The 18,172-nt window shown below is 39.2% G+C and overlaps 1 protein-coding gene across 1 annotated transcript in view; it reads left to right on the forward strand.

The window, feature by feature from the left end:
• Positions 1–2,031: 2,031 nt before the first annotated feature.
• The window catches only part of LOC149802520 (uncharacterized), a 176,557-nt gene continuing 160,416 nt past the window's right edge, over positions 2,032–18,172 (forward strand). The window contains exon 1 of the mRNA XM_089951759.1: positions 2,032–2,187. The gene's annotated coding sequence lies outside the window, so the exon portion shown is untranslated. The remainder of the gene's footprint in view (positions 2,188–18,172) is intronic.

Raw genomic sequence — 18,172 nt, forward strand, 5'->3', positions numbered from 1 at the left:
GAACAATGAAGGTTTGTTATTTTGTACTGTCCCTGTTAGATTTATTTATTTTACCTGTAGTTTGAAATACACTTTAAGAATGTGGGTGGGAAAATTTTTCAAAATATATAGTGCACAGGAGGGATCGGCAAGTGAACAAAAATACACCAATTCGTTTTCTTATCCATTGGATTAAACGGTGTTTCCAATTTTAATGTTTCATGGGTACCTCTATGGGATATCGCTTGCATAAAAATCCTAACATTCCAGCTACATCAGTTCAACATTTAGTCTGGCCGTACACATTTTTACCTGTGACATTGTATGGCCGTGGTGGGATCACCCATTTGACAATTTCTCAGATGTGATAATATTTCACTCTGAGTTTGAAAAGGGTCGATGTGGAAAGCATGAAAATGTGTTTCGAAACATCTGATCGGATCCATTAGGTGGTTGTGTGCCCTCCTAGAGTTCGGGAGATCAGGATTTGAACCCAGTCCGGCAATACACATACTTCCCTGTGTCACCTAAAATATTTGAAACTACGAAATCACTTTTGCTTCAGACATTGTTAAAAAGGCTATATTAACAATAGCCTCGTTTGCAAAATCTTTGCAAATTCTATGTTTCACAAATGTCGTGTGCATGCGATATTCCCATTTGACCAATTTACCTGGTAGGATTTCTTGTGATAAACACCGACTGAACACTGATCTCTGTAAGAATCCCAATTACTTATTACTTTTCTGATTTGGTTTGGTTACAAACAGCAACGTAAATAAACTAATTAATGCCGATGCACACTGAGTAACCTGTATTCCCCAAGGATAAAAAATTGCACGCGGCACGAGCTGAACCGAGGGTAGGATGCTAGCCTGCACCATTTCGGCTACCAATGCATCCGTTGAACTTCTTTACAACATTGTCTGCTTTCTGGATCTGAGCAAAGTAAGAACGATCCGATGATTCATCAAGAACCTGTCTCCCTGAATCGTGTCCCATTTTTATAGTAACTTAAAACTATCCAACATTATTAAACTGTTTATATCCTTCACGGTGTGTGTGTGTGTGTGTGATTCGGAGTTTTAACGTAACTATATTTCAGTCATATCGCTACGATGTCTGCAGTGTGGCAGATAATAGTGATGTCTATAACTGGGGCATCATGCGGCAGACAAGTAGCATGATGTCCCACCCAGTCATATTATCCTGACACCAGTCCTAACACTAACCTCTTAATGCTGAGCGCCGAGCGAGGTAGCTGCTAGTACCATTTTTATAAGTCTTTGGTATGACTCGGCCGGGGTTCAATCACGCGAACTGCAGCATCTGAGGCGGACGCTCTAACCACCTAGGCCAACTGTGCGATCAGCTGGAATATAGCAAAAGTTTCCTGTTTAGTTTACATCCATGCAAAATAATAATGATCATATCAACATACGTTTTCAATGTACTGTGGTATACATCGTTATTAAGGATTGGAATAACATTTAAATGTTTAGAGAACATCAAATTCGAAACAAGGGACAAAATAAAAAATTTGAAAACGAGAAAGTCTCCTCCTGACGTCAAGAAATTTGTCTCTCCCGAGATATTGAAGTTGTCAAACGTATAACTAACTATTCCTATCTTTTAAGTACACGTCCTGAATCCCAAAAAGATAATTCGTGTTATTCTAGGCAGAAAATCCCATTTAACGACAGTCTGCAAAAAACATGGAATTACTAACGCGGTGGGATGTTTGTTTTTCATTTATTCGGTCGTATATGGCATGGGTATGTTGGTATGAAAGAGAGCTTTTGTAACATGCATTATCAATGCTATTTCCCTGCTGCTGGACGGAAAAATGTCAACATAGTATCAAAAGTTGTTATTTCATGTACTGCAATCGGAAACCACTGTTCATGTAAATCGCTGCCCAAGTCTGCGTTTCACTGAATGCACTCCAGCTAGTTCGGATCGAAATCTTAGTAGGTCTAATTATTGACTGGCAATGCTAAAAATAGATAGGGTACATAGCAGACTCGGTTGAAAACAAGACTCATTTTACTACGCAAATATTGGCCGGTTGTCACGGTGTTCAATTTGCGTGTGACTCAAAATCTTATGATGGTAATTGTTCACAAAACGGCATATATACAAGTGTTGCCGTCAAAATTATAGCCTCTTGTTGCTGGATAGCTAGGAACTGGATGTAACACATTTCAGGTAAGGTTTACTTATACCTATAATGCTTTAAATTTTAGACTAAACTTTTAATTTGGCGGAAAAAAAAAAAACATTTTTATATTGGAGTGAAATTTTTTGAAGGTTAAATTTTTAAACATTTCAATGTTAATTTCTTAAAAAAAATAAACACGTCGGTTGTTCATTTTCAATTCGTACTTCAAAATTACAACGTTTTCAGGAAATAGAACCACAAATGACAGTACAATAAGTCAATTCAGTTTTACAAATCCACAAATCATTAAATTCCGAACACTGGCCCTAACTAGCTACTGGGCAATGCGGCTGTTTCTTACAGACAAGTTTGACATTTATAAAGGGGGGGGGGGGGATTCGTTACATCGACCAGAACAGCGAATTTTAATTTAAAGCATATTTTAAGAAGATTTTATTTACTTTCCGACTAAATGGTATCGCACTGGTGCTTTCTCCGTCACACCTATTAGATTTGCTGTCATAACTTTTGTAATGCTTTTAGTGCATATTGATATCGATTGAGAAACGACAAGATTGTGATCTGAAATAGAAATATGGACAAGTTAGTTTTTTAGTCCCATTAATTATTTGACTGGAATAGACATTTGGGTATTTTTAAATGTAAGAAGATTGTTATATCGTTGATTGCGTTAAGCATTTGTATTTCTATATTAATGAAATTGTTACCCCATACACGGCTTCAGTGTCATTTTGATTATTAGTGAAGTTGTAAATGTACAAAGAAGCTCACATTCCCACTGGAATTGTTGAACTGAAAAATAATAACAAATGGTAATGTAAGCACAAAACAATACGCAGGCGTTTGAATGAGGCACTCGCTCTTTTTGCAGCGGAAGGACACATGATTAAACTTGCCATTGCATAAGTAGGCTGTTGCGCATGTTGATTCTTTTAGCTTACCATCCTTCTTTTTACACATCTCATCTTTATCAAAGTCAGAGTGAACTATTGCTTAGGTTTTATTTTTAAATTTCTAAGCTCATATTCTTGACAATGTGACATTTTTCTTTTCTTACTCTTCGGTACCTCTGATCTGGTGTTTGATACAGATGTGTAGTCCGAATACCACACCTATAATATAACTATTTAGTTGTTTGATACATTTGTATAGTCCGAAGAGCACACCTAAAATAGAACTATTTCGGTGTTTGATACAGATGTGTAGTCCGAAGAGCACGCCTAAAATGAACTATTTAGGTGTTTGATACAGATGTGTAGTCCGAAGAGCACACCTATAATAGAATTATTTAGGTGTTTGATACAGTTGTGTAGTCTGAATACCACACCTATAATAGAACTATTTAGGTGTTTTATACAGATGTGTAGTCCGAAGAGAACACTTACAATAGAATTATTTAGGTGTTTGATACGGATGTGTAGTCCGAATACCACACCTATAATAGAAATATAATTATTTAGGTGTTTTCACTGAATAATTAACTCTTGGTATGACACCGCCTAGATTTCACCTACAGAATTTATGTCTAGACTTATTTCTCGATAGTATCGTTCTGACTGGATGAAAATTATGTCTGGTTTTAAGTTTGACCATTAAAATGGCTTAAGCCTAAACATAAACTTGAAGACGTGGTGATACAATTTGGACATTGGTGAAAATAAAATACAATATGAAATTTTCGGTAAACATCATGTAGAAACGCCATCAAAATTTCATATCTAAACTGCCCCTCAATTTGTAAATGTGTCATTGCGCCAAAGCTAAACAGGTAAATAGTAGTATTTAAACCTATAGCAAACGAAAATAGATAGAAGACTGGCACCTCTGGTCCACGTTTGGACAAAATACAATGGATGTCTTAAAATCAATTTTCATTTTATGTGACTAGGTTATCATCAAAATAAATTGCTCGTTGCATCGACGAACTATGGTGGTTTCAAAGTCAAACAAGACACTGGTTGTGTTCAGTGGCGTCACTCGGGTTGGTGTCACCCGGTGCGGTAGCTCATGGTGTCACCCCCATGGTCCTCCTTCCGTAACAGACCATACAGAATCCTTAGTAATGTCATTTTGGTGTCACCCCCTCTGATGGTGTCACCCAGTGCAGTCCGCACCCCCCGCATCCCCCTAGCGACGCCACTGCTGTGCCTGCTAGTCATGTATTTAACTATGATCGGTTATCCGCTTATGAAATCCGACTAGACCGAGCAGTGTGTGCTCTGTAAAACTTGCAATTTTTCATTTTGGTGTCACCCCTCTGAGATGGTGTCACCCGGTGCGGTCCGCACCCCGCTAGCGACGCCACTGGTTGTATTTTTATTGTAAAAATATGAAAACCACAGAAGGAAAAAGATTTTTGGTGAAGCAAATTTGTTACCAGCTGTAAAGATGACTTAAACATGCTTTCCTTTAATAAATTCAATATTGCATCATCTGTTGAAAGTTTTCAACAGTTTCAAAATTTCCCCAATTCATCGATGTACTCGTATTAAAAAGGTTTCTAACTAGCAGTGCCCTTATTTATATTCCTGATATGTTTGAAGGACGAGTGTATTATATAGATGGTGACAATAAAAAGGCCATAAGGATAGTCATAAAGAGATGTTAGAAAAACATCAGTGAGTCATTCGGATTTCATTTAGTTAATACCAGAAGTGGCAAATTTTCCGTAGGTTACGTAAGTATTTTCAGCCTTTTAGAATTGCTTCTACTCAGGAATAATGTCAACGAGTATTAATATAACTTGATCTGGTATTAAAATAGTTTGAAATAGTGACATTGCACGAGGTTTGGTACAAGGATAGACATCAAAATACACATGTTAGGTAGTTATGGGTAGAATTTATCATAGACGATTAGGTTTTTCCTATTTCGGCATTGTGAAAGCTCCATGAGATGGATCGTTAACTTTCCAAAACCACAGATTCCACGTGTAACTTATATCTGGTAAAGTGGATGTTTCCATTTTGAATGCCATGTTATGATCACAGAGTTCTCTTCAAAACAAATATAAGTAGGGAGAGTACGTTCGTCTGTTTACTGTAAATGCTGGGATATATTTTGGGTGACCATCCAGTAGCATTTTGACATCTCACCAACTTGAATGACTCTTAAGAAATAAATGAAAAGAGATGAAAGTTCAAGTTTTCTTTTCAAAATTATGCAGCAATAGCTTTTGGGTAGAAAAATGAGAAGAAAAATAACGGATGAGAAATAATGCAAATAAGATAATAGTCAATCAAACTGCCATTGTGTCTGGGTGCCAAATGGAAAATAAAGATTGCAAAATTGATTGTTAAGTCCAATTAATAACTCGTATCAGTCTATTTGTGTTGTTTCTCTGTTCCAAGTATGATTAGTTCCGAATTTATATTAAAGAGAATACTCGTCCATTTGTTTAAAGCAATTTGTTCTCGTCACAGAATCGTTCAAAATGTTTTGAATTTCGTCAATTTCAGATCAAACACTATCCTGTTTCATTGCATATTGCCTTTATAACGAAATTATTGTTGACGCCTAATTATTTTCAACTTACCTTAATATAACGGTTCATAAAGATATTTTGACAAGAACGCGTCATAAATTAAATATGCTTTTACGAACTCATTATAAAGGAAATATGTTCCGGAGAACACGTCATAAAGAAGCTATGTTGGTAAGAAAGCGTAATTCCCATTGTCTCTCTGTCTTGAAGGGGCACAAAGACACCAACTACGTGCCTATTGCCTACATATCAAGCTGATCATATCTACAAACTTTTTTCAGTCTTATTCCTACCAATTTCCATGTCGATTGTTATACAAATTGTCGTTCATGATTGCAGATTAAAGTATGGATAATTGCAGAACCTGTGTGGTTGACTTTCCAAACTAATTCAGATCTGACGGCTGTAACTAATGGGTTGTCCTTTTCACTGAAACCAGCTCCAAATCTGACGGCTGTGACTAATGGGTTGTCCTTTTCACTGAAACCAACTCCAAATTTGACGGCTGTGGCTAATGGGTTTTCCTTTTCATTGAAACCAACTCCAAATCTGACGGCTGTGGCTAATGGGTTGTCCTTTTCACTGAAACCATCTCGAGATCTGACGGATGTGGCTAATGGGTTGTCCTTATCCTTGACACCAACTTTGTCTTGTAAAGTATGCAGAATTACCGAAACGTGATACTGAGTCAAGTCGAGTAATATCGCTCACCTACACAAACATTATGCATCCGACCTTCTGTCTCCGAACAAATGAATGTTATACGATTTTGAACTATCATAAGGTGTTTTGCTGATAGCTTGATAATTTTGAAATAATAGTATGCACATGGGCAATTAAACATCTGATGTATTTTTTCATCTGTCCGGCTAAAAGGCGGTTCAGTTTTACGGTGTGGCACGGATAACTTAATTTGACATCGACTTGCTTGGCTACTTAATAAAGCCCAATGCGTTCGGTGTATTCCAGTTTCACACTTTGCCAGGCAGCACATATTTTTCCCTTGACATTGGCAGCCTCGGTAGGTGTGATCTATCACCTATCAGGTATGATAGTATTTCACTACGAAAAAGATTCGTTGTGGAAGTCAGGGAAATGTGCCACTCCCTGTTGTTATTCACCCTCCGTACTCGTGATGTCCACGATGTGACTGCAACAAATCAACTAATGTACTGACATTCGTTTTAGTTGTCAGAGAAAAATAGAATCATTATTCGTACGATGCCAGAGCTGTAATGATGTTAAATGCATTTAAAATTAATTATTTTAAAAAGCTGTTTGCTCTGATCGAAGAGCGATGTGCATCCAAATCAAAACCAATAGCGTAAGGTGTGAAATAAATCAGACTGTAGGCATATTTATTTAGGCTCTGTGTTTCTGCTGAAAATACTCGGACATGAGGATAACGAACTTAGAGGACCAATCATTCTGACACTGGTGGCACAGAATAGTATTATGTATCATCTATATAATATCACAAGTATCAGATCGTTGGATAAATTTGATTTATATGTTTTGAAGGAGAAAACAAAATAAAACAACAAAAGAATTTCTACAGACAAGCAAAACGAATTACAAAAGGAACGAATGTTCGGAATGTCATATGAAATAATACTTCATCGACACATTTTTACTCACAGCTCGAGTTAACATTTCACGCTTAAAAGATTTTGAGAAGTTGAATGAGCTACATGTATGTAAAAGTACGTCAGTAACTGACGTAGGCAATGCATTTGCTCTGTTGCTTACGAATCTAAATGTATATAATACAAGAACAGGTTAGTACTAAGTTATTTGAACTTGTGACGTCAACTGAATACATACATTGTACTCTTATAATAATAACGAACATGCAAACACTTGTAAGTTAAACTGCTTGCCGGAACACTTAGACATGATTTGAACCCTAGGGCTTTGTTTACGTACTGAAACTCTTATGTACTATAACCGGCATACTTTAGAACCTTAGCTAACAGTATGTGATCCTCTAGAGAAACGAAGCAAGGGAAAAATTTACATAAATATTTTATCATCTGTCTTCGCTAACAGTGCTTTGACTTTTGTAAAATACAGTTGATACAAAATGAAATTGTCAATAAACTTTGAGACCTATTCTGTTGTAAAATATCACGATTTGAGTTTAGCCGTTACACATTATATAATAACGCTGGTTTATGCAAACGCCAATATATTATTAATTTCAGCCAATAGTACTTTTTGCGTAAATTTTTTAAGCCCTTTCACTTACTAGTGTTATCCACTTTCTTCTTTCTTTACCTTAGTGAAGCCAAGTTCAGTTTATTTTAGTTTCGAGATTCCTGAACGTTTCCATTTATTTGCTAGATACTAATATTACGACTATTGTGATAAAGTAAAAATGCTGTGTCTCATATGTCAGAAAAAATTCTGATTAAATTTATCTGAATATATTAAAGGATAATTTAATACCTTAGAATAACATAAACAAAAAAGTAAAGCTCAATGTATTCGTTAATTAAACATCTTATCACAGTCATGGGGCTTGTTAAGTAATATACAAGGTTTTAGTTTTTTTTCTTCTACCATTTTTTTTCTGCTAAAATGCATATAGTGTACACATGTTTTTGTTCTCGTGGATCTTAGAAATATGGACAGGACTGAAAGACTGCTTGTTCATACGTGAACTGTGGTTTTTAGAAATTCAGAAGGCGACGTTAGTGACTTATTCTTATGCAACGAAATAATGAAATATCTATTATACGAGGACATGTTGTTGTTGTTGTTGTTGTTGTAGGGTTTAACGCTATTCAGCACAAGATAGGCTATACATGGCGGCCAGTATTAATGGTGGAGGAATAACCCGGGAAAACCCCGGAAAGAACCACCCACCCACGAGAAGCTACTGGCAAGCTTTCTCATATACCAACATAGGCAGACAGAGGTGAGATGGCAGTGATCCGTAACGGTGAGCGCTTTAGACCATTCGGCCACTCGGGGCCCCTACGAGTACATGTGAACTTATTTTAAGTAGTACGACATCTAAACAAATAAAGGTCATTCTTTAACGCTCATGACAGCGATCGTTTTGGGACACTTCATACAATCTGGAACGTGTCTCCATACACATATATAAGTTTACCGCCGATGAATACATAAAAACAACAACAACAACAAACAAACAAGAGCCTGATCAAACTCTTTTGAGGAATTACGAAAGCTATCACAGTTCTTAAAGTAGATAGTACACCATTGTCTTAAGAGAGCGACCATTTTAAGTTTTAGGAGGAGGGGATCTGGGTGGGGAAGTGGCCTGTGAGTTTTTGAAGAAGAAACAATTCTGGTCTTCGAATAGCTTCAAACACATTATCGCTGTGATTAATAAGGAAAACATAACGGATTATATCGATTAAAATAATATTAATATTCTAGTTCGAAAGATAATCACCGGGTGCCTACCCCCCCCCCCCATTAAAAGTCACCGGCCATACTCCACCATTTTTCGTTTTACATCAGATTTGCATTACATGATTAAAAGTAGTTGTACTCACACAAAAAGAATTGAAAAATTATCAAGTGTTAAGAAGAAGAAATAATTAATTACTCGAAATAGAAGTATACAACGCTGTTACTTCCCCTTATCTACGATTTCCCACATAAAAAGGACGCCAACGGAAATGACGTACATTTATCCCGAAAGACAAAGTACATGCTTCTTGTCGAAAATTAAACACGATAAACTATAGATAGGAACATTCAGATTAAACTATTGATAACTGATTTGCACTTCAGCCTTATATCTATGTGCGCGCACGACGCACTAGATTGTGTCGCTCTCAAAACTATTCAGTTGTTTCAATTTATTTTCAAAACTCCCGTTAATACAGGTAAAACTGAATCAGTGCTGGCTTCCCTATGTCGACTGACTTTGTTAAAAAAAAAAGGAAGAAATGGGCACACTTAAAAAAGACAAAAGGAACCAAAGTTGGCTTCCTTATGTCGGCCGACTTTATAAAAAAATCAAAAAAATTCGGCATACTTACAAGAATCCAATTTCAGTTTCCGGGGTTGGCTTGATTTGTAATAAAAAAATAAGCTTTGTATTTGATATCCTGTCGGTAAATTTAAGCAATGAGTTTATTGCTAGCTGCCAGTTGTGTTTATTCATCACCCGGGCTTCTATTTTTTGCCATATGTAATCATAATTGATGTGTGAAAGGTAAATAGTATACACATCAACAACTTGCTTTAATAATACTTTTGTAACCCATGCTTGCGAAAAGAGTAACATTTGCACTCACAGTGAATATATTTTCAAAAAATCGTTTGTATTTGTGAGATACCGTCGTATAGTTTACCTGGATGCAATACATTCTTGGTCATTTTACACCTTTAACCTTATCATGAGTGAATGGCGGGTGACTTCTGATACTCCCTCTTGAGAAGTAAAATCTGTTTTATCATCGGCAATGGCACGTACAAAGCAAACCGCGAGAAAGTCTACCGGACCCAAGATGTGAAGAATATGTACCAGTACCAGAATGAATATTTGAAAACTAAAGACTAACTACTAGTAGTTAAGTGGGATACCCTACGGACAATGGAAATTCCAGTCAAAACACCCCTGGGACACTCTACGGACAATGGAAATTTAACATGGCGAAAAATCGTGGGACAATCTACGGACAAGGGGAATTTAACATGGGAATAAATCGTGGGACAATCTACGGACAAGGGGAATTTAACATGGGATTTTTTTTTAAAAATTTTTTTTAAAAAAGGGGTAGGCAATTCAAAGACTATCTCTTTTCGAGAAATATGGCTGGCCCTGAAAAGGGCCTTTGGGTTTTCTTCTTCTAATTTCTTCTTTTCCTCCACCAACTTCTTATTTTATCTCCAACACTCTTTCTCTTCTTTTTTTTCTCCTTCTCTTCTTTCTTCTCTTCCTCCTCTTCTTCTTTCTTCCTCTTCTCATTTTCCTCTTCTTTTTCAATTTTTTCGTTCCATGTTCTTATTCTTATCTTTTCCTCTTCATCCTCCTTCTCCTCCTTGATCTCTTTCATTACACCACTAATCTTGTCCTTTGCTTTCCTTAAATTGTTAATTTCCATCTTTACACGATGGGGACTATAGGAATAATGGTCTTCAACCAGTCTTAATAGCATCTGTTCCATTATTCCTAAGTTGTCTAAAACGTCTTGCAAGGTTTGTAATTTGTCCATTTGGTTTGACGCCATCTTCTTTGTATTCTTTGCAGAATGGTTTGAACGACGAATACTGTGGGTTCTTATACGAAAAGCGCGAACGTGAAGGAAAACATCCCCTAAAACATAAAATGGATCTTACCTAGATGATGACCGAACATCGCGCGGACGTGAAGGAAAACATCCCACTTTTCTCATTTCATATAATATAACCCTAACTATACTCTCCACATTTGCTAAGAAACCCATAATCTACTATTCACACCAACATACCTGAGCTCTTACAAACACACAAACACATACACTTCCACTATTAATAAAGAGTTAGTGTTTATTTTCACACTACTCTACCTACATACATTGGCAAATTAATAGTTATTTCTTTTCTAGAGTATTGGGTAGCCCTGAAAAGGGCTGTTTTGTTTGGAACTTCATAGGCACCTGGTTAATGGTGGCACCTTCCAGGCCTGGCGCCACATACACATCTTATCCCCCAGTTACTTTTTACCTTTTGGGGGGAGAGAGCAGAGGCAGGATATGTCGCTTCAGAATCCCAATTTTCGCTCTCTGGGATTTTGAAATTTCTTCTCTCCTTTTCCTCCTCCTCTTCTTTGTTTCTTCTTTCCTCTTTATATCTTCTTTCTTCTTCTTCTTTATATCTTCTCTCCTCCTCTTCTTTGTTTCTTCTTTCCTCCTCTCTTATCCTTCCCTCCTCGACAATGGCTTCCGCGGCCAGTTCATTTAATATGCGCCTGGCATATTCCAGATGCACATGAAGCTCCAACAGTTTCTCAAGTCTCGTGTTCATTTTTTGGTGTTGATCAGTCAACAAGGGTAGCTGGACTGCCGAACGAGTTTCAATTTATACTGAAAGCGCGGACGTGAAGGAAAACATCCCCCTAATAACATAAAATTCATCTTACCTAGATCATGACCAAAAAAACAACAACGCGCGGACCTAAAAGAAACAATCACTCACTTTTTATGCTACCCATCACTATTTTAAAATTTTTTATAAATCACTTCAATAGACTATCCACATACTCAAGGCAATCCAATCTAACCCCAAATATACACCTCAAACAGTCCAAAAAAAAGATATCATTTTAATCTACTATTCACACCAACTTACTTGAGCTCTTACAAACACAAACACACCAACACATACCCTCACATTTTTATAAAAGTGTTAGTGTTTATATACACACTACTCCACCTACACACATTGGCAAATTAATAGTTATTTCTTTTCTAGAGTATTGGGTAGCCCTGAAAAGGGCTGTTTTTTTTGTTTGCTATGGCATTCTTTTTTAGTTTCTAAGAATGCGATGTCCTCTGAGGATAGACTTTCTGGCGATAGGTCTGCTTCTTCGGAAAGAGAAGAAGAACTCTTTGGTGTCGATACGGCAATCGACAAAGCCTCTGTCAGGTTCAGGTTGCTGCTGCTGCTGTTCTTGTTGCTGTTGCTGCTGTTTTTGAAGTCTGTACTTCTCTGTCCATTCTTCTTTCTCCCTGTTCACTTCTTCTCTAAAGAGCTCTTCTATCAGGTCTTCAGTGACTTTTAGCATTCTCACATTCTCTATTTCTTCTGGCTTCGGTATCAGATTGTGTCTGACCCTATGCAAATTCACGTAGGCTTCGTTGAGCTTAGCTAGTTTGGAGCACATCTTCGTAGGAGGATGAGTCGACAATGGATGGTTAGACTGGAAACAACCCCGGTTCTTAAAGTGAAAGCGCGGACGTGAAGGAAAACATCCCCCACACGGTTTTCGATTCGCAACGTTCAGTGATTGTCATGAGAGGGATAGTAAGAAATGAAAGAGCATCAATTCAACATTCTTATAGCTAAACAAAAGACAAAGGCATTTTTTTCTAAACACAACATTTTTTATTCAAAAATCACTTAACACTAAACAACAACTCTAACATTTTTAACAATAATCCAACACTATAACATCAAACAATTTTTTCAAATCACAAACATTTTTTTCTCAATCTACAATCTACTTTAAACAGGGCTGACAACGTTGTGAATGAAATTGTGATTTCCACTGTTGGAAATCATTAGGCCATTGATGGACACTACGTTTCCTAGCTTGAGACAAAAGATAAGCATAATGGTCACAAAACCATCTATCTACTTTCACATCGTTTCTAGCAGAAGAACGAGGATCAAAATGAGTCACTAAATGTTCTAAGGAATAGCCCAGGCTGCGATGATGCAGAAAATACACACAGTACTGTCCACACACCAAGGAATCTGTGCCTTGTAATTTCACATTATTGAATCGGGTGGTTTGAGCATTTCTTCTCATAAAGTCAATGATATCGTCTTCCAAAGGGGGCAATCCGTACGAATCGAAATATTCCACACATCCTTCTTGAGGAAAGTAGACGGCTACCCAGTGGGTTCCTGGGAGATGACTTTCGTCCGTGTTGATCACGTAAGCTTGATGGTCTTTAGGTTTGCGATGAGGGAGTTCATCTTTAGCACAGACGACAGGATTCCAAGAAGCTGTATACGAACTGTGGTTCAAAAGGTAATAAAGTTCCCAGGTATCCATTTTTTGTTTTTTTTCTTCTTCACAGGTAATGATAAGTGGTCAATTCGATCCAGACTTTTTGCTTGAAAATGTCTGACGAATAAACGGTTATTCGTTCTGTTTCCTCACTCTGATTCAGGAGAGCTTCGATACGATGGATCTCTTGAGTGGTTAATGGTGGACAAGAATGTTCACGCAAGTCTTTATACCACTGGTGCAACACGTCTTTGTTCGAGATGAGGCTCCAAGCTTCGTCCAGATACTCGTCCAATTTTTCTTCTTGACTTAACATTAGGCATTTATCGTGTTGAATTTGACTGGGATGATCGTTTTGACATCCATAACAATTTTTCTTGATCAGTTCCGTTATTTTGTCGACCAAGTGTTTGGCAAAACAGGAGACTAAATGGGCTTCTTGTTCTGGCCATCTCGACTTCATCATGATATCTTCTTCGTCTTTGTCTTGGGATTCTCCTTCCACGGTCTCCTCACATTTCATGTCCAAAGTTTCTTCACTAGGTAAAGAGGGATAACAGTCTTCCATGGCTTCTAGTAATCTAGAATGACTTCTCTCAAACTGTTGATTTCTATCGTATTGTCAAATTCTGCATACAGGATCACGTTCAACGTTGGATCAGCAGGGTCTCGATTTGCAAACTGAATTTCCACACGAATCTGACCAGATTTTATAGGGTGGAAATGTCCCTCGTCGCTGCCTTGGTCTGGAGTGAAATCGAAAGCCCACAAAGCATAGCCTCCTACATAATCCTCGTACGTAATACCGTGACTGGTGTTGGTTCCTAACTGACCGGTGGCTTCGTACAGGGACAAGTACGATCTCAAGTAATTGTTCTGGGCAAAGTTAGGCTCAAAGGGTCGTGTACACAAGGTCTTGCCGTCGCGACTGACTTCGATTTTGGACACGCTAGAGTGTCGAAACTCAAAAGGATTTTCGTTGTGAAGTCCATTGAAAGCTGAATTTCTGACGATACCAACGATCAAACGCTTGGGTAACTGTCCTTGAAACAGATGATCTTCGATCATGGATCGCTGTCCAACAGGAATGGTGAACGTTTTCACTTCCACACGTCGTATGGGATACTTGGCGGTCGTTCTGCTCAACGTTTGACTGATGTCGTTTCCCACTTTAGGTAACACTTCCACACGGCGTACGTAAAGTCTGGCTTCTTGGATAACAGTTTTGTATTCGTTGGCATGGGCCATCAAATGGAAAGCGGCAGTGCTACGATTCAGTCTCAGGCGAATATCCACTCCGTTCAGTAAATACTTTTCTTGTAACCACATGTCCAAATGCAAACGATCCATCAGTTCTAAACTACGTCCTTGCAGAATTTTAGTTCTACGTGTGTTAAACCCCGCATTGTGAGGATTGTCATCTTCTGTCAGGGCTGTGTCGCTAAACGTGGCTGCACCTGCCGTGTCAGGTTTCCATACCACGCAAGCATCCAGATGAGTATTCTTGGCTTCTTTTCCGTACGTCAAGAGATTTTCCAAGTAGGCACGATATGGGTAAGTATCCATGCTGCTGCTGACCAGTTTGTTATTCAAGTACAAGTCCACTTCGCTGAACAAGGAATGCATGAAATTGTTGACGGGCGCTACCCTATCATTGGCTCCAGGATTGGTGTTGTCAGTTTTGATCACTTTGACTTTCAAATACAGGTAACTGCTATTCAGATCGATGTAATCTTCGGGTTGTCCTTTGATTTCGAACTCGATGGGAGCGGAATCCGTCAAAGAGGAGACGGGATGAAATTCCACCCACTGGGATTCTTGCATCGTCATCATGGTGGGGGGCATGGCAAACATATCCAGTTCCGTCTTGGAACAAGCACATGACTCTCGGTGCATCATTTTTTTTCTGTGTCTCAATAATCGAAAACGTCTAAGTCTCGAACGGTTCTTCTTTTCTTGGCTTTTCTAGCTTGAAGTCTGGTGAAAGGGTGTTTTCTTCGTCGTCTCTTTCTGCCTTGTCCTTGCTGAATGCCTGACTCGGTAGCGTGCAGGGCATTTATAGGTGTGTCTCGTCGGCCTAAAATGTCTTTACCCGTTTGCAGCAGGACATTTTTGCCTGCCCTCATGAAGGCTTCTTTAGGGTTTTGTTTGTCGATGATGACATTTTGGAGAAATTCTTTGCCTTGCGTCAGTGCCGCATCTTTCAAGGCGTGCAATCCGCGTGTCACCATCGGTTTCAACACCGGGACCACCGAACGAAAGGCCGATTTTAACATGTCTCCTAAACCGTGTCCTCGCTGTCGTGCAACCCCTTGGTACACTGGATACATGACTTACTTACGAATCGTGAGAGAACCGTTTTCTAAAATGGAGTTTCACCGTGACTTTTCCTTTGGTAAATGGAATATTTTGTCCCAGATCTCCTTTTATAGTAATGTTGACCGTGTCCAAATACGACTTGCTGACTGGCAAATAGTGAGGATGGACAAATTCGCGGTGGACGTGGTAAGTGTTTCCACCTTCCTCGTCAGCGTTCGCGGCAGAATCCACTTTGAAAGGAATGACACGCAGTAACGGTACGGAGGTGTGTCCCACCACGTTATACTCCACTGCATCGGAGTACACGAACATCAAATTCAGTCCTTGGTTCAGTTCTACTGGGGTACGAAATAACTTGCTAAAAGACTCGTTGTCGTAAACGATGGGTAATTCGTTGTTCTTGAGTATGGTCATTCTCAGGTTCATGTCTCCGCCCAACATGTCAAACAATTCAGGACAAAATAAAATGGACATGATTTTACTCCGCTCAAATTTCATCGAGAAGCGACGAGCTACTTTGTGGTACTCCATGGTGACACTTATTTTGGCATGCTCCAAAGCTTTCCCAAACACGCCATTAAACTTGGCAGATATGACGTTGACCAAATGTTGACCACTGAAATAATAACCTGGGGGAATTAAAAAGTGGTAGGTCCATTTTTGAGTTTTCTCATTATAGATTTTATTGTCATACGTGACTTTCTTATTCAACTCCTGTTGCAATGACTCGTCATGAACTTCCACATTAAAAAAATTTTGATTGGGAATGACATTGAGGACTTGGGTCGGGTGAATGATTTCCACTAAAGCCACTTCCCAATGGGCTTCGTGATCTAAGGGGATGGCCTGAGGTAATTTGGCTGTGTAACAGCACAACGTGTTGTGGGGAAACACCTCCATGGAACTGTCACTGGGTAAGGTTAAGTAAAATTGGTTTTGGTGACTCATAATTCCAGAGTTCTGTGGCTGTCCGAGGGAATATTAGTGGATGTCAGAGGTGTGTCTCCGCCCAAAATGGGGTTCTGGTTGTGGTTGTTGGAGTGGTGACTGGCACTGGCACTGGACACAACGTTCCCGTTCGAGGAGAATTTCAGGGAGGGATTGGGAAGCAGGTAACCGATGCAACTGCTCAATAAAATGGTCCACAATTGTTTGTCTCCTTGTTGCAAACTCAAATTGGCGATGGCTGCCCCGATGACACAATACACCACGAAGATTTGGCAGAAAAAGACGATTTGCGTTTTAGGCACACGTTCTCCACACCACACCCACAAGGGTTGTTTTTGTAAATCTTGCACAGAAGAACTAGGGGAAGAAGGACTGGTCGACGTAGCTGCGTCTGCTGCTGTGTGAAAGGGCATGATGGTCACTTCTTCTTTTTATAGTCGATGACTTGCGAAGCGTCGATCCAAGAATCGAAACTGGGTGGATATCCTTTCCAACGTACTTTGACTTCTTTGACACGTCGTTTGCCCACTTTACGGGTTCTGCGTTCGAGAATGCTTTCGATGTCGTACACGTCGTCTTCTTTTTTGGTGACACGTTGTAACTCGGGCAAATAAAACGTTCCTTTGAGTACTTCTCCGTTCATGTCTTCCAATTTATAGACGGCAGGATGACGGCCATGTACTCGTCCAGTGACGCGAAACAGTTCGGTCGTCCAGTTAGGTAAGTAACCTTTGTCGAAAGTGCGTTTGGTTTTGCCAATGCGCACCCAATCTCCCACGGTCAACTCTCCACTTTTCTTGGGGACAGCCCTCGTCGGGGACGTACCGAACAGGCGCTCGAACACCAGCACTTCGTTGTCGGGAGTCACGTCTTGCGGGGCACGTCCGATGCTTCGATGGTAAGATTGGTTGTACGCTTGCACCAGGTGCGGTAAGATGTCGATGTACTTCAGAGTGTGGTGATGCGTAAAATATTTCCACATGCGTTCTTTCAAAGTACGTTGAAAACGTTCCACGATACTGGCTTTGGTTTCGGGATTCTCGGTGGTAAAAAAATGAATGTCACGTTTCTTTAATTCTTTTTGGAAAGCTTGGTTCAGAAATTCGGTGCCTTTGTCCGTTTGCCATCGAAGAGGGTGACGGCCACTTTGTTTCAACACTCGTTGCAGGGCTCGCACTAACTCGCTGCTGGATTTGGAAGTCAAGGGCACGACCCAGGCAAATTTGGAAAAGACGTCGATGACACAAAACAAATATTTGTAGCCACGATTGTAGCTGGTCAAATGAGAGACATAGGCTAAATCGGCTTGCCATTGATGATCGATGCCTTCCACTCGGGTGCGACTTCTGGCAAACTTGCGTCGAATGGGTTTGTGTAAAGTGTAGGTAGCTTGTTCTTGTAACCATCGTTGCACTTGAGGTAAACGGAGACTTTTCAGTCGAGTTTTGGCAGCACGATACAATTTTTTAACTCCTGCGTAACCTGCAGGATGCGAGGGATCGTAGTAAATGCTGGCTAAGACTTTTTCCATTTTTTTGTGTGTTAATAAGTCACCCACTCT

This window comes from Sinohyriopsis cumingii, chromosome 3 (assembly GCF_028554795.1).
Source record: "Sinohyriopsis cumingii isolate HCF-2022 chromosome 3, ASM2855479v2, whole genome shotgun sequence".
Taxonomy (NCBI): domain Eukaryota; kingdom Metazoa; phylum Mollusca; class Bivalvia; order Unionida; family Unionidae; genus Sinohyriopsis; species Sinohyriopsis cumingii.